At 38.5% G+C, this 25,521-nt stretch overlaps 1 protein-coding gene across 7 annotated transcripts in view; it reads left to right on the top strand.

The window, feature by feature from the left end:
- Positions 1 to 25,521, top strand: part of ZNF385B (zinc finger protein 385B) — a 153,363-nt gene that overhangs the window by 76,621 nt on the left and 51,221 nt on the right. Inside the window, exon 1 of one of the 7 annotated variants that reach the window (XM_090144110.1) lies at positions 12,244 to 12,296. The exons of 5 other annotated variants lie outside the window; for them this stretch is intronic. The gene's annotated coding sequence lies outside the window, so the exon portion shown is untranslated. Of the gene's footprint in view, positions 1 to 12,243; positions 12,297 to 16,278; positions 16,351 to 25,521 lie in introns of those variants that run through there. One more of the 7 variants, XM_090144111.1, reaches the window with a different exon arrangement.

The raw sequence follows: 25,521 nt of genomic DNA, 5'->3' as shown, positions 1-25,521 counted from the left end.
TATATATTTTGAGAGAATCGTCTCTTTGCAAACAAGTTTATTTTTTTTTTAAACTGTGCTGCCTGAAGCTGAGGAAAGGCAAGGATGTCATGGTTATGACCTGTAGGGAGAACATTATGGGAGCAGTGGGTCTGCTGGGAAAAAAAGAAAAAAAAAAACCACAGGATAAAGTCAAGAGTGGAGTAGGGATACCACTGAAGGTGCGAAGAGAGACTTGACTTCAGGCATGCTTAAGGCTATAAGAAACTAAGGACGCTACAGACATAAAAGGAGACTAATTCAAAGTGTTCAAAGCTTTTAGAAAGATGGAAGAATAAGGCTAGATATTCAATCTTATGGTTTAGTGAAAAAAAGTAATTTCTGTGCCTGCGGGACTTTGATGTCACTGACAGAGTAGCTGTTCAAACAGTAAAAGATACAGAAAATATTTGGAGATGAAGAGCGCATTGTCCCTCTCTTTTTACCAGTTTAAACTGTGTGACAGGCTATGAAGTTAAGCCACTGAGTTCTACAAGATGTTTATCCAACATAATTCATTACCATTAAACTGTTAGCTTTTAATTCTGGTTTTGTTGGGAAATTTTGCCACTCACTACAGTGGAATGAAGAGTTGGTGTCTGAAGTTATGTATTGCATTTCTGACGTGCTTAAAAACATAAGACTAATCAGCTTCCCTATGGTGCATCAGGAGCCTATACTGCAGAACAGTCTGGTGTGGGGCATTGGCTTCATCTGGAATGATCTTCTGAGTGGTGCATTCAAATTTTTGCTATTTTGTTTGTTTCACTGGAGGAAATCCTGTGACACTAATGAAAATCTCATGGACATGAGCATTTGTGAGAATAGAAGTAGGCTCAGAAATCCACAAGATATGATTTTGATCTGATTTAAATGTAAAGTTAAAAAAAAAAAAAAATTATAAGGGGGTCGCTTTCCGTTTGTTTCTGTAGCTTGAGTGCCAAGAAGGCCACTGGGAGTGATGAGTGGTTTCTGATTAAGTACAACTCTAGCTGTAGAAAGAAATTGATCAGATTTCATTGAATGCAATCTATAGAAAATGATATACTTTAAATTCAGCAATTGTAAAGACTACAAGGCCACTTCATGGCTCTGTGCTCTTTACATTTTAAAATTATGGTAACTATCACATTAAAAATACATTTGATAGCTTAATACTAGACATAATACTGAACCACAAATGAAACTGGTCTCAAAACAGTTGAAAACAGGCTCTTCATTATTATCTGATCTTTTTGTGGAAGCACTAAGCTTGCCTTTCCTATTTTTCTCCTTTTTCTTTACTGGTCAGGTTGTCTTGCTGGTTTTCCCAATATTCATCCTTAGGAATACCATTCATTTCTTTCTTCCATCTCATCACTCATAATTATGCCCCAGAGTAACAAACTAAGGAACATTCTCTGCTTACAGAATTTCCTTTTCAAACGTTTGTGCTGCAAGTATACTATACTACATACGCTAATTTTCTTCTAAATCAATCCTAGAAATAGCAGTAGAAACAGTGCTCCGTTGTTGTGATTAGAGGTCACACTAATATAAATAAAATTTTGAATTTCAAAGTTGTCTGAGATTTCAGACATTTTAGAATATCTAGGAAACTCATAAATAACTCTTGAATGCTGCTTTCCCTGTGATTGATTTAGGTGATTGTTCCTGCCCTAGTTGCTGGGCTCATAAACATGACACATGGTGTTCTGTCACTTGGTTATTCATGATTTTTGTATACAGTAACCTTGCAATTACTTCTAGTGGTATATTCTGTGCATACATGGTGCTTTGAATACTTCTTAGATTACACGAGTTCTTTAAGCCAAATGCTTGCTTGGAGCAGCTGTAAAGGGGTGTCAGCTTCCTCTTTTAGCTGTCTGCTGGTGGGACACTAATAACAGTGTCATTTTACTTTTTGAATTCTTGTTCAAGTTTGAACATTGATACATGGTATGAGATAACAATCCTATTACAACTTAATAACAGTGAAACGAGCAAGCAAACAAAAATAACATTCTAGCAGGTTTGGGTTTTTTTCATATCCCAGAATTCAATTAAAAATGAAGACTTGCTTCTTCAAAATCACTATAGCGTAGTAATAGCCCTAATATTTCAGAGGCATGTTACAAGGTCTAAGTAGTTCTTTAAGTTAAAAGAAGCAGTCAGGTTTTGGGGAATGGAAGAGTTTGCTAATTACATTAAAAAACAGACAAACAAACAAACAAAAAAAAACCAGCACAAACAAACAAAAAACTTTCTAATACTTGGTCTACATAGAAATTGTTCATCCACATTTAACATGCTGAGTCTGTAAGCATAGGGATTTATTTTGCCTCTTCGTTGAAGGGCTAGTTGTAAGATTTGGAAAATCCTTCTGTTACAGCTATTTGAGGAGTGCTTTGAGAGGTAGTTATGCAACTCTAACAAAAATGATCTTAGCACTGTCTTTGCTTTTTGAAATTAAACAAAGGAAAGACTTCTACATGAAAGAGAGGAATTCCTACTTTTAAATCCAAACATCGGGGATTGAAATCCTAAGCCCTTAGAGCAATGAAAGTGCAAGAAATATTAAGAAGCATAAAAAAGTTATTATAAAGTCAGTATTGTATATGCAATTGTGAGTCATCCAGTACTTAAAAATTATATAATACTGCCAATTACACATACAAATCCAGGGAGAATTTTAAGACGTTTCGTAAGAATTTTAAAAGCCCTCTTGATACTGTCATACCCTAAGAAACCAGGAACATTAATCCATTGCTTGATGCTAACCTCTGAGAAAATACACAGAGTCCTAATAAATTGCATCTGGAATACTGATCACCACCATGAGAAATAGAAGGATGAGAAATGGACTTAGTGGAAGGCAGTAGGGTTTCTTAATGTGTGGTGTTGCAAGGCCATTGCATGGATGCTCTAACAGTGTACCAAGCTCTGCACAAACCCATAGCTCTGAGCAGCACTATGGCTCCTTGCTGCCAGACCACACAGGGGAAAGGCTTCCCAGGTCCATGTACCCTCACATCATGGAGAAATTCATTTCACTGAGCAAGGCACAGTGAGAAAGTACTAACTCAGCAAGATACAGGTGAGGTCTGTCCTTTTTGTCTTTATTGATGGAGATTTCTCAACTATCTGTGTGTGTGTTTGCCATTTTCTGCATTGTTCTTCATTTTCTTGACTTATTTGGATCCTTTCTGATACTTTCTACTTTTGAACTCCACTTGTGTTGTCATAAATGCTTTTCTTTTTCTGTACTTGAGTAGTCTGAGTACCCTTCTCCCACTACCCAAGTTAGCCCAGTTATTGGCCTTCTTTTTAAATATATTTAATAAAGAAGTACAGGAGCTGAAATCTTAGACAAACTTTTCCACTCAAAGACAGCTGTCTATAACTTATCTCAGAGCATTAATTTTCTGTTTTTTTTTTTTTTTTTTTTTCAAATTTAGTTGTTGTTCCTGATGTGAAAGCAAAACTCACATTTTGTCTGAGAAAGTCACCTTTTTTTTCTTTTCTCACTTTTAAATGTTACCTTATTTCATAATGAGTGAACTACTTTCCCTTCCATTCAGGCTTGGATTAAGGCGTACAAGGACCAGAAACTACATAATTTTGTTGGTGAATTTTTCCTCTATGTGTGTCACTAACCTAAGAAATGTGGAACTGGGCTTGGCAACTTGTCAGGAGCAATGCGCTGGACTCTTATTTTTCTGCCTGGAGCCTTAAGCCAGCACGTTGGCTTTGGCTCCTTGGGATTTAGCAGCTGCTGCAGTGTTGGGAGGTGATGCCCAAGTCCTGGTCCTCTGCAAACCCCCCTGGGTTCTCTCCCAAAAGGGATACCACATACTGGTTTTGGGTTGGTGATGTCTCTAAACAAATTGTTATGAAGGTTGTTCCTTTCTTGCCCAGTATCTGCCAAGATGACTTGTGTGAGCTGTGCAGTCTCTAACTGGAACAGGACCTGCTTAGGCAAAATCAAGTGGAACTCCTGAGAGTGGGCCAGCAGCATGTGGAAAGTTCAGTCTCACCATCTTTTTGATGAAGTCACGCTTATGTTTTCATTTTTCTTTGTAGTTGTGATCATTTGCATTGTGTCCTTTAGATCTTAGGATTGCAGACAGGTGTCTGAGATGAAGTGAAACAACTGTAATAACAGTTTATTTCCCCATTGTCTTTTCTCTTCTCCCTCAAGTAATAGAAAAGTATTAGCTCTAAAGAACTAAAAAGCAATGGTATTTCAGAATTTTATTTCCACATTGAACATCTTTGCTGTAGATCAGAGAATTTGTAAAACTAGGATCAATGTTTCTAATTTGGTTTTTCAGCTGTTAACTCCCAAGCTAGAGAAACAAGCCTCTGCTGTCAGAGCATACATGTTCTTTCATATATTAACATTAAATTCTCTGAGCTCCAAAGTCAACTTAAGGCTTCTTAACGAAAGCAGATTTTGTCCAATGCAAATAAAGGATGATAATTCCCAGTTCGAAGTTGTTCTTCCTGGTGTCAACAGCATACGTCCTGGCATAGGGGCAGGGCTGATGAAAGCTGCAGGTTTGCAGAAGGCTCTGAAAGTTGGGGGAGCAAGGAGTGGGTGTCAGGGCTGTGGGGAACAAGGCATGGAGGACAGAGACAGCACATTACAGGAAAGGGTATACAGGTGTAGTTCAGAGAGGATATCTGGTGAAGAAAGAGAAATATCTTTTTCCTGGTCTTTCTCCTCATTATCTCCTACCACCTACTCTCTTTCTAAAAAAGTTCCTCCTGACTGCTATCTTTGCAGTCATGGGAAGGGGCAAGTCAGTCCTCAGATTTCATGAGGCAGAAGATCGAGGAGCCAGGGGTGCTGCTCCTCTTGTTGGGAAAAGATCAGGCTGCAGTCCCAGGGAGCAGGGTTTGTGTTTCTGCTGCCTTTGGGGTGTCAGGAAAGGGGACACATTGCCAAGTACTGGCTGTCAGGCGGTGGGAGGGAAAGTTCTTGTATAGGAAAATATTCATTCAGCTGTCAGTGACAGCTGCATGTGTTGGCTACTGATTGCCGCTGATATGCTGTTCGAAAGCAGCAATATTCTTCTGCTTATAAGATCTACAAAAGATTCTCAGACTAACTAGCAACAAGATTTTAGGTCAAAGAGGCTTCAGGTGATGCTCATTTTGATCCCTTGTACTCAGTCTGCTCAGGAGCTGCAGGGAGTGGGAGGAATTGTATGTCTAGGACAGGAAACTGAAAGGAGCCAAGTATCCAACGGCTGGGCATGCACAGTTCACATCAGTTGTACAGTTATGTGCGTTTAGGGATTATGGGCAGAGAGCAGCAGGACTCAGCTGTTTGTCTGAGCTTCTAGACGTGCTCTGTGTAGGAAGGGATGTGCTAGACGAAAAACAGGACTGTGTGACTAGGAGAATTAATTCAAAGAGGATCCTTGATTTGTGTTTTTTCTGTAGCTTGTGTTGTGTCTCTCTTGATGGAACAGTAATTTACTTGAGTTTGTGAGGAAGATGAAATATGGAATTTCCTTGTTCCTTCTCATTTTGAGATTACTTGCAGCACAGAGGAAACTGGAGAGAAAGTAAGGTAAGCTCTGTACAGCGACTATCCTACTCTTGAGGATACTAGGCAGGAGGCAAGTTCCCCTGTGCTGATGCCCTGTGCTACAGCAAGGAGGTAATCTCCTCTACATCGGTTTGTTGACAGTAGGATTGGGGTAGGTAGGAAGAAACACAACTCTTTTTTTGTCTTATCTCTTTTTATTTTAAGCAAGGCTTTGATTGAAAATTTACTGTTTATTGTAGCTTCCATCAAACCCTGAGACTCCATGTTGGCGAGTAGAATCTTATTCCTAAAGAATAAATGTTTCTTAAGCTTTAACATTGCTATTCAGTTGTTCTTTTGTCTCCATGGCAACTTTAAAAGTAACAACAAAGCAGTAGGTGATGTTGTCATCCAAAAAATCTGTAATGCTCAAGTGACTGTTGATAGCAACAAAATGGATGCCAATGTGGGGTCACATGCAGCAGTAATAGATATGCCAGCTATGGCAGAAGTATTGCATATGACATTTTAAAGCATTTTAAAGTGTATCAGAAAGTAAGGTTGATGCAACTTGCAGATTTTATACATTATGCGTAAGGTATTGTTTCAAAGTTCAACAGGGAACTGTGGTTTACCTTCTGTAATGGCATGAGTTGTGTGCTCATTGTATACACAATGTGTGTCATCTCAAGATGAGATCTCAAGGTTTCTGCTCAGTTTGCTGCTGGAATAGAGAATAAGGCTCCTAAAGAAGGTAGAAGTTAAAGGTTATTGTTCTCGTCTGGCTTCGGTGCTGATCTGAAAAATGAAGCATATAGAAAAAAGGCAATGCTTTTCTTTCAAATAAAATGGGGAAAGGAGAAATGATTATCAGTTTTTGATCTTAACCCTGTGATTCCAGAACCTTGGGTATTTTACTGATACCTAGAAGAGAAAATCATTTCTGGAGAAAGAACCGTAAGAACTGCAACTAGTGCTGGAAACCAGCTCAGAAGGGAATGATTGTAAGAAAGGTACTTGATGTTAGAGCTGAGAGAACTGAAATTAATTTCCATGTAGTTGAGAGGTACTGAATGAGCAAACCTGTTCTTAAACAAATGTTGTGACAGACGAATTAGTGAAAAGGAAACCATGTCCTTTTACATAGTTTGTGTCCAGCACTTGACAAGTCTCTTTGAAATATTGGTGGTAGGTTGTACTGTGAAAATTCTGCCCTTTAATGTATATGAATGCTGTCGATATAGCATGTAACAAAATACCTTCTGGAGTGTTAAATTATCTGAATTTGAATGCTGCTTTCTCCGGGTTAGTGTATCATGTTAGCACTCTGCATTTTGTGAAGGTGTCACCTCAGTTCTTGAATGTAGGGTTTGAGCTGATTGTTTGAGCTGTCTGTTATCAAAGCAGGCTTTTCTGCTCTACGGGAAAGGTGGAAGGTGGAGACTGCACCCAGGTGTTTCTTGGAGCCTGACTTGATGGCATCAACAAGCCCTTCTGCACATGGATAAACAGAACAGCTTCAGTCAGTGACACTGTGAAATACCATCTGTTTTAGACTGCAGAGAACTGGGCAGGTATTGATGTGGTCCTCAATTGCTCATGACTGCAGTTACATCTTTCTTTCCCTTCTTAGTATAGACAACATTAATATATTTTAAAATTCATTTTATTCAAATAACTTTGCATGTTTGCAGTATGAAGCACATCCAGCTTTCATCCTCTTCTTGCCTCATGAGGGAAAGTATGTTTCTTGCTTGTTTTCTTTCCTGTTGTGTGGGGGATTTTGTTGTTGTTATTGCTGTTTTGTGGTATGTTGAGATGGAATGCTCATAAAAGAAAAAATTCAGGGCTGTCAATGTCTCATCTTCTGCTCAACAAGCTCAGTTTCCTTATTTGTTTTCACTTGTCTCAGTTGCAAAATCTTTCTGAGCAGCTTTTGGTTTTGAAAGTCTGTGGTAAACCTGAAACATGTATGTAACTCAAATGAAATAACCAGTATTTTAAAGTTAGCAGTCATGTTAGACTTTCTTAAAACTCTAATTAAAGTGTAACTCTAAGCCACGTAGTCCATGACTGTCAGCTGAAGGGCACTGCAAGGAAATTCGGAAGTGACAAGATTTCTGTCACTTTTACTTTCAGCCTATGGGGGTTGGACATCATGGTAAAGAGCTGCCACCTACTCGTTCCTCTGGCAGGTGTGTTCAGCTGTCTGAGAGCAGTAAGAGAGAGGAGACAGAATGGGGGGGAATCCAAATGAGATTGAAATGAATGTAGGCAAACCTGCTCCCCTACTTTTGATGTGATTAACTGAGATGAGCTGATGGAAGTATGAGACTATTTTTGCCAGGACGCTTAATAAAATTACTTTTATTTCCATGAGAGATGGGAAAACAACTGCACTTGAGATTGGCAGGCTCCATTTGCAGAGAGATAATAACCAAAGTAGTAGCAGCTTCTCTTTACCTGTTTTGCTTCCCGAACAAGACAAGTAGATATGTATTAGTGCCAAGAATGCCTGCACATCTGTCGTGCGTGTGCCTGGAGCAACTGAGGGCCTCTGGCTGCAGGCTGGCCCCAAGCCGAGCAGCACTGGCTTTAAATCACTATCACTTCAGGCTCAGTGCTGTGCTTGGTCTCACAGTGACATTTTACATCCCATTGCAGTCCTATCCTCTTTGTTTAACTCTTCCAGGGAGCATTTCCCTTCTGACATGTTCTGTGTTAAATCTGATTCCCGAAAAAATTTGCTCAGCCTGTAAACAAAGCTGTTCTTTTTCCTAAATCCAGTTGTCTTCTGAAATTGAAGGTAGCAAATGATTCATTTTCCTATGATGTGTCACCAATGGACCTTCTTTTTCTTTGCAAGTCAAATATGTGTTTATACTTTTGTCACTAACTTTATCAGTGTGAGCAAAACTTCGAGAAGTGGGTTACCAGACTTTCAGTGAAAGACAGACCACACATCTGTATTGCTTTCACCAGATTTAGAGCAGATCTCTCATTATCTAGTTGCTATTGAAATGCCAAAACAGTATTTGTAACTCCATCAATTAATCTGTATAGTTAGTAAATATAACCAATCTTACTATTTTCCTCTGTTTTCTTACATGTAATTGAAGTTCCAGGCTGTAAGCAAGGTATTGATACTTGCCCCTATGTAATATTTGCAGAGTAAATAGCAAGCCTACCTAGTCTGGCCGACCCTTCTTTTAAAGTAGAGATGCATTATGGATTTTTGTTGTTTATAATGGATGCCTCTTTATAGCTCACCATGATCTTTCAAACATCTGATTTTTTTTTTTTTTTTTTTTTGTGTGTGTTTGTTCTTTTATTTTTGAGCTACACACATGCAAAGAAAATGCACTAAATCCTGTGGTGTCCCTAGCAGACTCTCTTCTCCTGCTGGCTTTTAACTTTAATTATTTTCCCTGTGTCCTGAGTGCTTTTTATAGCGGTGTACAGCTTGACTGATGCCATAGATTTAAGGTAGAATTCTTACAAATTATTAGAAGGTTTCATTTTATGTATGTAGATTGGATGAACTCTTGACATTCTGTCTAGTTCTATTTTGTAGTGATGGGGTTTTAATCAAAATGCTTTGACATATCCAGAGGTAATGGCTGAAAGTTGTTAGTCACCCTGGAAAAAATATAAATTCTTGGACGGGTATCTCCCTTCGTTGCAACTAACACAAATCCTAATGTTCCTAAATGAAAGCTCTCTCTGCTTTCACTGATGTAGCTCTCAACATTTTGTATGGAAGCAGATCGTTATGGTGGATGTCAGGGCTATGACAACTAGCAGCTGTCATGGTGTGTTATCATGAACTTAGAAGTGCTTTGTGGAAAATTAAAATTTGAAATGAGACAGAACTTATGCTTGGGAATAAACTTGTGATTTTTTTATTTACTGCTCAGATAAGAAGTCCTGCTCATGACTGTGGTGCTTGTTTGTTCTTGGTATGAAAATAAATGTCCCATGAACAAAAGTTCCCAGTTCCATTTCTTTGTGGAACTTTCCATTTCATGTACAGCAGTAGCAGGACTCTATACAAATTTGACAAAAATAGTATTTATACAAAGTGGAAAATTCCACCTTTAGTATGAGAGGGAATCTTAGCAACCTTCTTTTCCCAGAATTTGCAATGACTATTGAGTGCTATTAAAACGTTCAGTTGTCAACAACAAGATCAGGCAGAAAAGTAAATATGGAAAGCTTTTCTGCTTTAATTGTCTGCAGGAGTTGGTACATAACTCTTAGAATGATTCCTGTACAGTGTTTATATTGTTCTCTGCATGTAAACTGAAGAAAAATGCAAATACCACAGAAAAACACATGAAAATTTCAGGCAGAAATAAGTGCTCCTATTTCCCATTGAACTGAAAACTTTTTCTCTGTGAAAAGAAAAAAGAAGTATTCTACATGGTTTCATATTTTGCCAAGCTTTTAGCAATCTTGTTTCAGCAGAAAGGACCCACTTTTTTGCTGTGGACTGAACAGGATAAAATCCACTGCTCCTGGGGCATCCTTCATGCTTATAGCATATGTTTGTGCTCTAGTTTGCTTCTGCTAAATTTCTTTGTGTTGATTTCTCATTGAGAAATGTGATAAAACTGTCTGAAAGAACAGCCCCCTTAAAACCAATTAAGACCATGTTTATACTTAATTAAAAGGAAAAAAAAATGTATATTACACTAGCTGTAAATATCTTTGTTGCAATTTGTCTTTAATGGACGCAATCACAGTACACATTGCTGGTCATCTAAGCCTCTTCTCATCCATAAGACATTGCTTCTGCTATACATAAAACACTGTTTTATTCAATCTGGATACCGTCCTGTGTGCTGTTGAGATTCCTAGATTCTCTGGGGAGGTTATTTCCACAGTCTGCTTCAGCACAAACAGAGTGCCACCGTGAGCACTAAGTATGACTCAGAGCAATGTTGGTGTTAAGAAACTTCCCCCAGTGTTCAAACCTGGTGGGTTTCATTGGCTTCTTTTCCAGTTATATCCTTTTCCTTCAATTCTCTCTAATCTCCAAACTTTCACAACTCTGCTAGTCTTTCAAATAGCCTGCATTGCCCCTTGCCTCTCTCGGTTGTTCATTGTTACTATCTCACTGTTTATATTTGCTAGACTTTCTGAAGCTTGCTTCTTATATCCGTCACTTCAATTTGTAATTCCTTTTTAAGTGAAGAGGTGCCTGCTACTTAATATAATAAGCATTGTCATCAAGCGAGTGATAATTTTTTCCTTCATGGAAGGTACATTTTGATACTTTGAGCTTTGTCCCTTAAGTTGTTGCCAGGTCATGAGGATTCATGCATAATGGTTTTATGCAGAGGAGGAAGTTGGGCTTCTTCCTCCTAATCTTTCATTGCCATTCTAACAGGTCAGTCCTTCACTCTTGCAACTCAAGTATTATTTGGAAACATGTACTGTTGTTTCTACTATATTTTTTCATAATTCTCACTATGTGTCAAAAGTTGTCATTATAAAAAACTTTTCAGTGTCCAGGATATTTTTATTTTCTGCAGTTTTTGTGTTATTTTGTCTTGTGTTCTGCACTGCTGCCTGCTGGATTAATTCATCGTTCTAGAATCTATCCCAGCACACGAAGAGCAGTTGGTTTTAAATTGAAATACAGATTTCTTCTATTGTTATGTTTGAATATGCACATACAGGCATAGAAATATTGAACAAAACTCATCCTACCCAAACCCCTGTTGTTATAGGCATGGAGATTTACAGTCACAAAACTAATTGAAACTTTTCTCTTCTGACCATGCTGGAATCCATGGTGCTCTTAGGATTTCTTTGTATCCCCAGCTTAAGTTCATTCTTCCTTTCCTTTGTCATGGGTGCCAAGATTTAAACAAGGTGCTGCATAAGATGAGCACATCTCAGTTGACATTGGAAATGAATTTAGAATGGATCATTAGGCATATTTGCTCATTTTTGTTGTAGAATCTTGATTTTTCTTCATTGTTGCAATCAGTGCTGTTAAATGTGCTAAAAAAAATGTTTTTCTTTCTATTCTTGCAGCAGTGCTGTCTAAAGACAAAAGTTTTTGTTTGTTTTTAATTCGGTTGTTGGTCACTGACTTCAACTCAAATGTACTCTCCATAAGGGTTTTAAAATATGCTACATACATTTCTGTTGCAATAGAAAAGACATCTGAGGATTAAATTTCACCTTGCATGACTCATTTTTGTCTTGTGCAACTTTCTGAAGTGTTTAATAGAACATGTTTGAAATTCATGTACTGGGAAAAAGTGCTGTAGAAGTAGGCATTTCTGCATAAGGTATAAATTGTCTTTGCAAAATCTGTAGTTAAGTAGTCTCTCACTTAAAACAAAGCAAAGTGAAGTAACGACAAAAAATTTAATAGATGCTCCTTCTTTAGGGGGTAGGTGTAGAAAACTTCTCTGTATTGTAAACATTCTGTTACTGAAAAATAGATTTGTTCTTTCCTGTTCTCTTCCCCACTGTGACTACACTTTCTTAAATACTCAAGGATTTTTTTCTTAGTTTTATTTTTGAAGCTTTTAGCAGAAATGCTAAGTCAGGGCTTGAACCAGTGATTGAGCACATGGTGGGAAGGCAGGGCAACCCAGGGGAGCTCAGGTGTATGCAATGCACTGAGTGACCAGAAGGGTTGGAGCCAGGATCCACCTCTTCCCAGACCTCATTTAAGGGTTGGCAGTGGAAGCAAGGGTATCTCACTGAAGATCCCTGTCTACTCTGCAGCCTTTTGAAGGTAAGCTGCTCCTTTCCTTTTTTTCTCTGTCTGTTGTATTTGAGCAAATCCTCATTTAAGCAGCCTAGGATGTTGCTGCTTTGCTGTCACTGCTGTGCTTTCTACTGGGTTACAAAGCTACTTGAGCTATCACAATCTTTCTAATTACAGCACATAAAAGCAGATTAATGGCAAATTCGTTTCACTGATTTCCTCCTGTTCTGGAAGGCATAGACTATAGTTATAGACAATTTTCACACAAGCTTTAATATCAAATCTATCCAAAGAACGGCTTTGAAAATTCTGGAGAACAATGCAAACTCCAAGGGTGTACATCAGTAGAGATGGAAGAGAGTTGTTTATGCCAACTGTTGAGGATGTCCATGCTGAAAGTATGGGCTCATTCTCATAGGCGATTGATCTCCAGTGAGTACTTCTAAAAACACCAGTTCAGAGCCTACTTCTTAATCATCTCTCGCTCCTGGATTAGCCTCTTGGATTGGATTCTGCTGATGGAGTGTATTCTGCTGTATGGCTTTTCTCAGATGGGCTGTTCTGCTGCAGAAACATATGGCATATTTTAAACCCATTGTGGAATGCAGACAACTGTGAATCCATGACTGCTGTATCCATAGGAATGTTTGAATCTAGACCTTTGCTGAGAACCAGTCTTTCATCCCTGTCTTTGCAAACTTCTCTTGCCCAATTCAGCATGCTTCTGTGACAATTATGCGCAAGATGGGTGCGGTGTGTCGTGCAGATTGTGTGGTGATAGGAGGGTGGGCTGTGATCCTTTCCCTAGGCTGTTGGCTATTCTGGCCCCCCTCACTGCAGATGCTGTGGTCTGTGTGGTGCGACAATTATTTGCCTCTTTCCATTTGCTGTTCCACATATTTACTGGGTTTCTTTGCGTAGCAGCTTAGGGAGGGCCTGTAGAAGTATTTGTAGTATCAGTCTGATAACAAATACCTTGGTCACTCCTTTTATTATTCCTTTGCATTGTGAAACTGTAGCATCTGACCTGGCATCTGTTGTGTCTACACAGCGCCCCTCCTGGCGATGTTAATCGGCCAGATCTCACGCTTGCACTGCTGCTAATCCCAGTGAGGCTGTGCACTTAAAAGGAACGATAATGGATTCACACCGGGGTAACAGATGCAAGCTTGGACCGTTTGCTGGAGTTCTGTGCATTGCACATTGTACCTCCAGGGCTATAAGTTTTTCCAGCAATTTTATTTCCCCTGTTTTTTTTTTCACCAAATACATGCATTAAAAAAGGAAAAGCACAGAGGTATGATTTTGGGGTTTCTCGTTATCTAATGTGCATTGCCTTCAGTACACAAGTTTTCTGTTATTTCAGTCTAACCAACAAATAAGCATGAAGCAAGGGTAAATCTGCATGGCAGACAAGAGAATTGAGAAAAAAGGTTTATATGTGAATTCAAAGCTCAGTGATTGGAAACACAGTCACATTCTTAAAACAGAAGTAGTAAAGTTCAGGATGGAGGAGAAAGAATGTAAAGATGTGCATTGCTTCAATCTTCTCAGAATTATACACTTGATATTTACCTTACTACATAGCCAGGGCTTAGGAAAGAAATGGACAAGAGAAATACTTCTACCTTTTCCTGGAGGTAGGCTGAAGCTTGTATGCTGCAACATCTGCCTAGTTCATTAGAATTGAGGAAACAAAAAATTAAGGATTATAACTTTTAAAGTCAGAGTGAAATATTACTCTTTAAGATAGTGAAAACCTGTTATAGAAATGAGATGACATTATATTCTTTATAGGCTTAAGAACAGAATAGTCGTCTTGCCTGACTTTGTGCTAAATCATGCAGCTTTTATCACACATACTGAAAGAGTTTGGAAATTCTTTTAAAGACTCCTTAGTATAAGCACTAGTGCAAACTATCAGGAAGTGTAGCAGGGAAAGCTGGACTAAATGTAAGCTCTTTCAGCTGTGAAGCACAAGGACCCTATGTGGAGATAAGAAAGGGGAAGTAGTTCAAATTATAGAGGGTGAAAGAAGAAAAGTAATGTGAATGTAAAGGACAAAATGGGGAAAAAAAAAATTTAAAAGCAAGAAATGAGACAGAAGCATCAAACTTTAAGAAATCGTTCTGTAAATGCATTTGCAATACTTACAGAACAGCAAGGAGAAGGATGGATTGTTATTCATTAATGCCAGAAGAAGCAAAGAAGATTGGATTATGTAGTGTTTTTGCATTGTTGGTGTTAAAAAGAGTGATTCTCTTAACATGGCCATCATCTTACTACAAGTGGTGAAAGGGTGAGATTGCTATATAAGAACAAGTTAGTGTTTTGATGAACTGGGATCTTAAATGTTCTGACAAATGCTGCATAAGAATACTTGCATTAATGGAAATCTCAAAGCTGTTACTGTTGTGAAGACACTGGGAAGTCCAAGAGCACTAAAAAAGACCTGATGGTTTCTCAGTGTTTTTGAAAGAGGAGAAGGGCCAACGTGAGTTTAAGAATGGGTCTATTATCTTCTCTTTGAAGAAGCAGACAAATAAGTTTATGCCAAAGCATACAGAAGGGAACAGGAGCTGAGCAATAATTAGAAGGGCAGGTGAGCAGGGTTCGTAACTCTGTGCTTGCAGGTGAGGGTTGCTGTGTAGCACAAGCTGAAAGTGATACAACCCTGCTCTGTTAGGTGGATGCTATCCCGAGAGAGAGAACCAGAAGCACAGTGTGGCAGGCATGAAATTTGTCTGCTATGCTGCCAGGAAGCTGAGGGCCAATTCAGTCGAGTCTGGGTATGGATGAGAGGCATCAGTGCTCACAACATTCTTCATTTTTCTTTTTGTCCACTCCCATCTCACTGCTTTCCTTGGATGGCTGTTGGTTCGGTTTGACCAGCTCAGCAGTCTGGCTGAATGCATGTTTCTCTTTTCTTGGTTTGTTGCTGGCTTGTTTATAAATGCTGGGACTCCCTCTGCCAGCTTAAGGGAGGAGCTGGGAGTGGAGTGGAGGAGTGGTGAGGCTGTCCAGCTGCTCTAGTGTGGTCATAGGTAGAGATGCAAGCTGCATGGCTGTCTTCATAAATCTGCTTTCATGCTTTTTTGACATTAACTCCCACCTTCCCACCAAAGAAGTTTTCTTCTTTGGTCCAGTCTGATTAATTTTACAGAAACATTTTCTTAAGTAAGCTTTTTATTTTATTTCTTGGGTCTCTGAATGTAACTGAGGGGAGAGTTGCCCAAGTTCATGTCATACAGTCTTTGAAAACATAACAGCATTGAAACTCTGCAACCCAGCCCAGGCAGGCCTGGTGCGCTGCTGCTTTCAAAACAATATTCCTACTCAAATGGCAGTTACTAATTACACTAATTAATGTTCATTAAGGGCACTGATGTGATGATTTGTGCTACTAAATCAGTTAGTTATAAATCCGTTGCCTTTATTTCTCCTCAGGCTAGATACCATGTTCTATAGTTTTATGATTTTTTTGGATTTTTTATTTATTCTCTAAGTCAGGAATGATGAATAAATATAGTAGTGTACCTTAATACAGCAGAATCAGGATTCGAGGGCTCTGATCTTCTGAATCTCATGACCCTTCAGTGTCTCTGTAACCCTGCTCTTCAAGGTCCTCTTTTATGAACTTTTTCAAAAACTTGAGCAAGACACCATCTCTTTTAAAAATAATAATACAAAAGAAGAATTTATTTAAAAGATACAGCTCTTCAGCAGACAGCTAGCCTTCTAAAGCTGTAATCCCCAAGCTTAGTTTTAAGAACAATAATAGGAAATGAGCTGCTGAAATGCCGCTTGTCAGTCTTTTAGGTTATATTTGATCTGGTGATGTCAATAGTAGGCTGCCTTCCCTCTGGAGTCAAGTTGCAAACAGTGTCCTCGAGGGTAATTAAAGCTAAGCATACAATAACAGCAGCCCTGATTTGTTTGGACTTGTTGGTTGCCCACTGTCTCGCAGCACCTAGCATTACAAATGCACCGTGCCGAACTGCAAGGATTATTTATCTCTGAGTTTCATGCTGTGTATGTTTAAATGCTGCGGTGGAGGTGGGCTGTAGTCCTACACAGTAAGGTAAGCATCGTTACACCAGTTAGCAGCGGGAAGCCTTTGTGGGACAACTCGGTCTGTTTTGTGTCTTTGTTTTGCTGAAATGATTCATGGTTGAGTGGTCTCAGTGAAAGCTCTGCACCTTCTGAACACTGTAAGTCTCTGGTGATCTGTAGCATTTTTCTTCCATTTAAAAATGGCCTAAACTTTGGTCAGCAATGTAACTCCTATCCCCTTTTCATTTTCTGAAGCACCGTTGTGTTTTTAGGTGTGAGAAGTGTGTCTGGCTCCTGGTTTCTTGAGTAGGGTGAAATCTCTGTGCTTTTTGTTTCCATTTACAGTATAACAGGATGCTCGTAATTCCTAGAGCTCAAGAAGCAGACTTTTTGACATGCCCATTGCTTTGGCTTGTAGAAGTGTGGGCTCTGAGCAGAGGGGGGTACAGCAGGGCATCTGATGAAGAGAGAAGTGCAGTCCTTCAGGAAATCCTCTGAGACTTTCTTGTTTCTTTAGTTAGAGCACCAAGGAGAGCCGGACAAGTTAAGGAGAGAGAGTAGTTTTCCCTTCTGTAGTGTTAACTAGGAAATTATGAAGTTGTTTTTTGTTTTCTTTAAACTACTTCTAAGTCATACGGGATTTTCTTCAATATTGTAAAAAGGATTATTATATCACTTATACTACACGCACAGTTTAATTTAAGTCTAGTAAATCTGCCTAGTAGTGTTGCCAATTCGACCTTTTTTGGACAGATGCTTTTATTGCAGCATGCCCTGTGCTTTGGCAGGGCAGTTAAAATTCAGTGTTTATTGTAGGCTACATGGACAATATCATGAAATCTTTAAACTCCACCTTTCTTCCCTGTCTCATTGCCTCATAGTCTTTCTCTCTTGGAATATGGTTCTTGTAAAAGTAACTACCATAGTATGAAAATGAGAGCAAATAAAAGGGAGAGCGTGACTGAAATTGTGACCCTTTGGATAGGTGGGAGATGCTTTGAATGTTCAAATTCCTTTTGAATTTTCTGAAACACTGAATACCTTCATTTAAAACAACAACAGCACACCTTAATTTCTTTCAGTAGTGAACCTGGTTTCCACAGCAAACAGTTTAAAGAGCCCAAATGACCTGTTTGTAGTCTTTTATCTGAAGGACATTTAGGGAGCTGTGTCAATAGAAGTACTTAGAGAAAGAAAACAAGAAACAATTTAGGTAGCTGAATGTTCTAGAGGTGATTGTGTAATAGGTGGGAAAAGCAAATGAAGCATTAAATTCTCTGAGCTAAGAGCTCTTTTAAGAGAGTTAGAAATTGTCTAAAGGGGTTAAATGATTAGACACAGCTGTGACAATGCATATGGGTCTGGATCCCCTATTATATTTGTTGCTGAGCTGCTTTGTTGGAGTATTAAAGTGGAATAAGAAGAAAGAAGCCAATGCAGACATAAAATGATTTTATATAAAACTGCAGACATTATCCCAACTGTAAAAGATAAGCTGTGATGGCTTTGAGCAATAACAAAACGGTCACCCAGCAGCGCTCCCTCTCATTGCCGTTTGTTGCCAGTGGATAGCAACTCAGGGCCTCCAGGAGAAAAGACTGTGCTGAGGCTGAGTATGGATTGGTGTTGGAATTCAGGATAAAAAAAAAGGTTGGATTTTAGGAAATCAGATTATATGAGAAGTGCAGAGGAGAGAACTCGCTCTTTAGTAAGCTAACTGCAACTAGTTTTGATCCCTATACAAGGGAACTTATAATGTAAACTGGGTTGTTTTTGTTGCTGTTCCTTGCTAGAGATGCTTTATTTTGTAAAGAAAGGTGTTAAGTCAAAAGATACTTCTATACTCTTTCCTGATACTTTTTCCATACTCTAGGTAAATGTATTTGTCTTTAATGGGTTGCTCATCATCAAATCTCAGTCCCTACAGATCCCTGAATAGGAAAAAGCAGTTGCTTTTGTACTGATACGACAGTAAGCTGATAGCACATGTTGGTTGTTGTGCCTGTGTGTTAATCAGAGAGGGAATGGAGTGCAGTGCTTCATCCTGCGGCATGCGCAGGCCTGCTGCATCAAGAATATGCATTTAAAAAAAAAAGTCAACACAAAGGCTGAAATGGAAGTTGTCTCATGGTCCAGGCAAGACTGTGGCTTCAGTAGGCTTGTGGTGATGTTATGATTTTATTGAGGATAGCAGCAGAAAAGCAAAAAAAAATTCTCTCCCATTTATTTTGTGTTGGGGGAGTGGAAAAGGCAAGGGGAGGCATCTGATGTGAACAAATGGAGAGGAGAAAAAAAAAATGATTTTTAGGTTTTCAGAAAGATATGTTAATACGGATGGCAAGTGAATAGAGAGCTGAAAAAGACACAGCTGTTTTTTTTGTCATACTTGGACAACTTCATAAGAGCAAGCCACTGACTCTAATCAGCGCTTCCCAGAACCAAGTAGGAGCAGAGGAAGCACAGAGCTGATCCACTTGTGGGCATCCGAGGGAGAGGGCTGAGCAACACAGGGGTTCCCAGAACAAAGCAACTGGAGTAGACTGTAAAGCTCCAGCTAACTCCAGTGCATGTAAAAGTACTGCATTTATTAATAGCTGTCACTGTTTGGAAAAAAATCTGACTTATTAAACTAAATGATGTTAAGAGGTAATGTGCCACTCTGCTTTCCAGTCGAAAAATTCACCTTGATTGGTTTAGAAGTTTAGCAGAAGGGAGTTAGCTCTTTTAAAAACTAATGACAAATATTTCTATAGTATCTATAGATATTAAGATTGTTGTTCTACAGCAAGCAGAATGTTTCTTCTGAATATAAAGGATATTCCTTAATTTGTCTAATTCTTAGGCTCTGCCACCAACAACCATGCCAGTATAATGCTTCTAGAATTTGTTTCTGTACTGCAGAATGTGTGTGGAAGCAGGTAGCACAGGTGCTGTAAAATTTAAGCTGGACATTGCAGAAGCTTTTCCTTTCTCAGCTTGCAAGAGTACAGGGAAGAGGGGTGGCTAAAAGAGAAAGAGGGCAGTGGTGTGAGTCACACATTCTGCCAACCTGAGGAGGGACAGGGCTCTTCCAAATGTTAGGAGCTGATAATTGCAACACAGTTATTTAAGGAAAATGCAGGGTAGTCTGTTCCGTTTCTAATAATTGGGCTTACCTGCTCATTCCATCTGTTCTGCTGTCTTTACACAAAATCCACAGGGATTCCAGCTGTTATTTCGAACTGTTATAAATGCAGTATGACTGCAAGGAGAGTGAGATTTTCTTGATCTATTTTGATCTATTTGTCTTTAAAATAGTGGGTGGGATTACACTTTTCAGATTTTTCTATGCCCTCGCTGTGTGTAAACATCAATATTTGTTCTTTATGATTCTGATGTACTAACTGTAGAGATTCGGGGAATATATATTTCTATTGAAATAATATTTCTATTGAAAATTAATATTATTATAATAGAGGTTTCAAATACCAGCTTTTCCATTATTCCCTTCGCATCAAGTACATGCATAGACTACAATATGTAGTCTACATTGTCATTATTGAACTGAACATCCTTTAATCATAAAGCATTGGAAATGGAGAGCAATTAGAGAAATATTAAAAATTCATAGACATCAAAGTGATTCAAGGTCAGTCCCCAGTTTTTATTGAGGAATGATCTGGTCTCATGAAGATTTGCTTGCTTGGCATGTTTGTTTTTATTTTACAATCCTTTTGAAAAAATACTCGCAACACATAGCTATACTTTTCTGATTGTTAATGAGCTATATATAATTATCAACACTAGATAAGTAAATAATAGCTGACTTTTTGGATTTATGAAATGGAAGAAAATCCATTCGTTTCAGCAGCATCAGGTTTCAGTTTTTGGTACTGATCTAACTGGTGAAATCCTACATGTATTTGAAAAGTAGAAATATTTCACAGTATCTGATTTTTTACAAAAGGATAATACTGAATTCTGTCCGCATGTCTGATAATACATTTATTTTGAAATAATAATGGAAATACTAACTTCTAGCATACTGGAAATCACATTTTAATTTGTAGGGGGAGAGTTATTTCTATAATCTGACTTGGTTTAGATAAGTAATACTTGAGCATGAAGAGCTTGAACTGTACAATATATAGGTAATTTTCTATGTTGCAGTGAAGTTGCGTTAGATGCCTCTGGGTTTTTTGAAGCAACCACTGAAAAAAGAAACTCAGACTGGAATGAAAATATATGGTGTGTCATTTCATATCCAAATGTTGCTCTGCAAGATTAGACTTGGGTTAATGCTTTCTCATAAGTTGTGTTAAGATGCTTGTGCAGAGTGGCTCTTCCTTCATGCTGTTGAATAGCCATAAGCTCTACACCAGCTCTTGCTGCTTTTCCTTGTAGCTTTTAAAAAAAAAAAAAAAAAAAAAAAAAAAAAAACCAAAAACAAACCCAACCACCACCAACAAAAAAAAACAGATTTGAGAATTGTATGCATTGTTAGTTGCCAGACATGTATGACTTGTGCTGTTTAAGGTGACTAATGAGTCCATGCAAGGGCTGACTGTTCCCTCAGTTTCTGAATAACATCTAAGTATGAATTCAGTGCACTCCCCAAGCTTTAGAAGATTGATGAGTAGCTAGCTCTAGTGATAACCATATCAACCCCAAAGGACCTGCATCCTCATTCATTAATGAGTTAGTTAATGTGTTGCCCTGGGGATGCAGAAGTTCTTAGCATTTTTCCTATTGTCAAAGGGGGGCTGTGCCTTTATCTCATATATACCGGGGTTCTATTTCAAAGTATTTTTTAAAAATAAGTTGCATTGTCTGGGTAGTGAATATTTCATATAATTGTGTTAATTTGCCAATTAGGAAACTATTGAATGAGCAGCCTTATCTCTCCTTTACTGCTTTACTTTCAACAGACTAAAATCCCTATCAGAAGTCTCAGTTATCATAATTTCACAAGAAAGCAATATTTGTTCTATTGAATTCTGGAAAAAAAATACTGATGTGCTATGTTTATTTACCTTGCTTTGTGTGTAAGAGGAGAGTTTGTTTTAATGTTCGTAAATATTATTAATGATATTATAGGATAGCTTTTACTTAAAACATTATTTTTTACAACATTTTACTTAAAACAGCACCTGTTTTTCAGAAAATCAAAATTATTTCACATAGGCTTAATGTTGTTTTAGCAGTTTATCTTAAGCATGAGCAGGAACACATGGCACTCTGTAATGCTCATGTATTGCTTATCTAAAATAACTAAACCAGAAAGTTCCTGAATCCTTTGAACCAATAACGTTGGGTAGCAAAAAAGATTAATATTGTTCAGTATAGGGAGATAAGTGCTGTACATGACATCTATAATCACATACTTAAACTAGAAGATGTGATTACTTGCAATCAACCAGTCTTACCTATCATTTACGGTGAAAAAGTCCCAGTGAACGTGCCTGAAGATGGAATGGGAGCATCAGATCCTAGGCAAGATTTCTGATGACGTTTTTTATGGCGTTTATCTCTGTCGCTAGGAGTTGCTTCTATTTTTTTCAAATACATAATCTAATTGTGCCAGTATTCCCATAAAACTGCATAAAAGCAAGTGTTGGGTTTGTTTGTTTTGTGTTTTTTGCAAAGCATAGGCAATAGAGCTGAAGAGAGTTTTATTTGATATGAAAGCCTAGGTACTACCTTTGGGCTCTAAGCTGTTTATAAAACTGTTTTTGAGTCTCATGCTGAATAAGTATTTCTGACAATATTCAAAACTTGCACTGACAAAATTAATAAACTGTACTGAAAGCTGTGGAGACTCAGAAAAAGATTATGCATGCAAAGTTCTCCCAGAACTGTTCCCTGAAATGTTTCAAACATGTCCTGTCTGGTCTTAAGTCTTCTGGAGTGTTGAAGGAAAAGGCTGTAAATTGAGATGACAGTGTGAAGTCTAAAAGTAGGGTGACTGTGCTTAGTGTGGTTGCAGTACGTAATGAATTCAGCCAGTGTGTGCAAAACCAAAGGGACAAGTTGCCATCCCCTCTTGAAAGGATACCTTTGGCTCAAAGCAATGCCTGCAAAATGCTACCTTTAAAAAAGGTCAAGGAAGGAGAGTGCCCAGAACTCGCCATCCCCTCAGTTATTCCTAGATTCTGTCTAAGAACTGTCTGGGTGAGACTGCTATGCATTGATCTAGGAGGTCATGGCTCTGCATAGCCAAAAAGGGTCAGGTAATTCAAGCCAGCATGGCCTGTCCCTATACTGACACTTCTTAACTTTAACTATTGTAGGTAGTGATGGATGTTAACAGATGAGATCCTGTTGATCTCCTAATACTGTGTTAGGTCACATGTTAAAGGTGACCGTGTGCAATCTGAAGTGGATGCAGATTGTCAATGGGATACTTTCATTCAGTCTGAGTTGCACATCAGTTACTCTCCCATTGTTCCTGTCTTGAGTTTGGACTACTTGGATCCAAGGACTAAGGAAATGTAGAAACATATTGAGGTGATGAAAGAGAAGAGGGAATTGATTATGGCTTTGGATTTCTCTGTAGTGGCCCTTAGTGAATGCTTTTCAAGAATACGCTTTCAAGTTTGAGCAGTTGTGCTCTTGTGTTTTGCTGAAATCAACACCTCTCCTGCTTGGAAAGGATGAGCAATGACTACAAGCCATGATGATGTGTGTCTCTGACATGGCTGTGCTCCTGCACAAAATGAGACATTTTGAGTGATCTGCTCACATGAAAGCCTGCTTTCCCCTCCTTATACAACACTAAAAAATACCACTTGAGGATTTGGCAGTCTGCTGCTTGCATGCCCTGTGCAGAGGTAACTCCTGCAGTGGCACTCGGAGTTGAAGGTAGTTTCTTTTCTTTATTAATTTTTTTTAAAAGAGATAAAATAATGTTTATAAATTTCAAACTTGAAATGAATAAATAAATTTACAAGAAATATCAGTTATTTATGCCAAAGATTCACAAGTATTTAAAACAATCTGTGTTTGACATGGTAAATTTTCTTTATCATTAAAATGCTAATGAAATGGTAAACATCTGTTAAATTTATGATGATAATGAAGCTTGTCAGCTCCATCTTTCTTGTGCCAGCATTCCAGCTTAGCTCAGGTCTGCATACAGATCTGGTGGAGTGATGGTAAGAATCTATTTGGAAGTAATACCAGTGGAAAGTAGGTTCTGTCCTATTTAATAGAACGAATGCCATGAAGTGCTCCCTCCTGTAGTTTCAGTCGTCTTTACCTAGTCATTCTTCCAGAAGCTTTCAAATGTGGTTCTGAAAATAAAACGTCAGTCCAATTGGACCACTGGTATTTGTTTGGCAGTAGTAGCAGTAGCAAACTGTGAAACAGAAGTGAACAAATTTCTTGTTATCAGTGCCTTCACTAATCAGTCCAGTAGGTGTGTACGTTTTCTATTCCATATAGATTCTGAATGTATCCTAATCTGAACATGTATTGTTCTGGCAGCAGAAGCACCATGATCTGCAAAGCTGAGGACAGATTTCAGAAGTGGTCTGTGCCCAGATGAGGAATACAAAGATTGCTATTTTATTGGATGCTGACTGTTTTCTAATTAAAAAAAAAAAAAATTATGATGACGTTTTTTATACCTCAGTTAAAGACAGCATCAGAAACTCAGCTTAACTCTAATTTTAAACTTCAGTGACAAGTTAACTATGTTGTTGCTGTTTGTTGTTTGGTTGTTTTTTTTCTGTAAAATATAGTTAAAATAACCATAGTTTCATATGCAAAGAGAGATCAGGTCTTTCATTAACTCTGTGGATCTTAATTGCTTCTGAACTTCAAAAAGAAATTTGTAGAAGTTTGATAACTGCACTCTGTGGACCTTAGGTAATTGAATACAGTATAGCTGCTGTTTGAGTACAGTTCAAACCTAAATTATGTAAAGCTACTGTTTCAGAACAAGCTAGTAGAAATAATCATCATTTTTGCAGCTGAAGATATTTTCTATGGCTAAATCCTCTGAGACACTGCTTTCCTGTTGATGCATTTCTATTTTCATTTTTTCATTATGGATATGAAGTAGGAACTATGGGCATCTTAGGTAGCCTTTAGCTTTTTGACATTTGCGACTCCACTTGAATAAGCTTTGACTTAATTAACTGAGCCCGAATCATCAAGTTGCAAGGGGCTTATGCAGGGGCAGAACACAGAGTTTAACTGACCTAAAGACTTGAAACAAAGCTTATGTTTATGGAAGTATTGAGATAGCAGAAGAGAAAAAATATTTTCCAGTAGTGAATCTCGAATATATTTTTCCTTTCTTGTGCAGCTCAGCTGGGAGGGTGTCCAGTTCTCTCTCCACAGTTGTCAATGACCCACCTTTCTGCTGTCCTCACTCTTTGTAGAAGAAACAGAGAATAGATTATAGCCTGCTGCTCATCTGCTAGACTAGAATATAGCATTTATTATGCTGCAGCTGTAATCAAATTGTCTGTGTCTCCAGCACCTACAGAATTTGAGCTCAGGGCTAGTTGTAAGTGTTTGGCTATCCAGTAAATTCATGCATACCCATCTGGCTTCTGAGCTCTGCTTCTCTCTTAGATACCAGAGAATGGGTTTAAAATCATGTCCATGGAGGCAGAATGATGAGGTGAAGATAGAGGAAAATTTCTCTGCCTTGAATTTTGCATGCCCTTAACAGAGAGAAAGGGAGATGTTTAATGGAAGACTGGTTCTTCAGCAGCCCACGTGGATTGCCTGGCGTCTTGCAAACAGATACAAACAGTTTGATTTTGTGGGAGAAGAGAGGGAAGACTGTTTGGTTTGTTTTTCCTCCTCCTTCCCCTTCCTGGCTGTGTTTAAAAAGCTCAGGCAACTTCTGTGAGAAAAAGCTTAGTTACTGTGTCGGCTCTGCTTGAGACCAAAGAAGCTCCCCAGAGGACTGTTATGCTCCTGGCTGATGTGCTGGCCACTGTGAGCAGGAGAGGGAGGTAATGATGGAGAAATTCTGTTGGGGGGCCCGGGGGGAAAGGCAGGGAATGACTCAACCTCCTGTAAAGACCAGGGAGACTTGTGTTCCAGTCTGTGTTGAATTATTTATTTGACCCAGGAAGGAGAATCTGAATTTCTTTTCCTCATTTTCCTATTTCAGGAGGAAAATATTGTTTGAAATCTATTTTGTATGATTTCAGGGAAAATAAAACACTCCATAGGCAGAGCTGGAAGCAATGTGCTAGGC

This window comes from Phasianus colchicus, chromosome 7, assembly GCF_987193195.1.
Source record: "Phasianus colchicus chromosome 7, bPhaCol1.hap1.1, whole genome shotgun sequence".
NCBI classification, from domain to species: domain Eukaryota; kingdom Metazoa; phylum Chordata; class Aves; order Galliformes; family Phasianidae; genus Phasianus; species Phasianus colchicus.
This window is presented reverse-complemented; position numbering and strand designations above follow the sequence as displayed.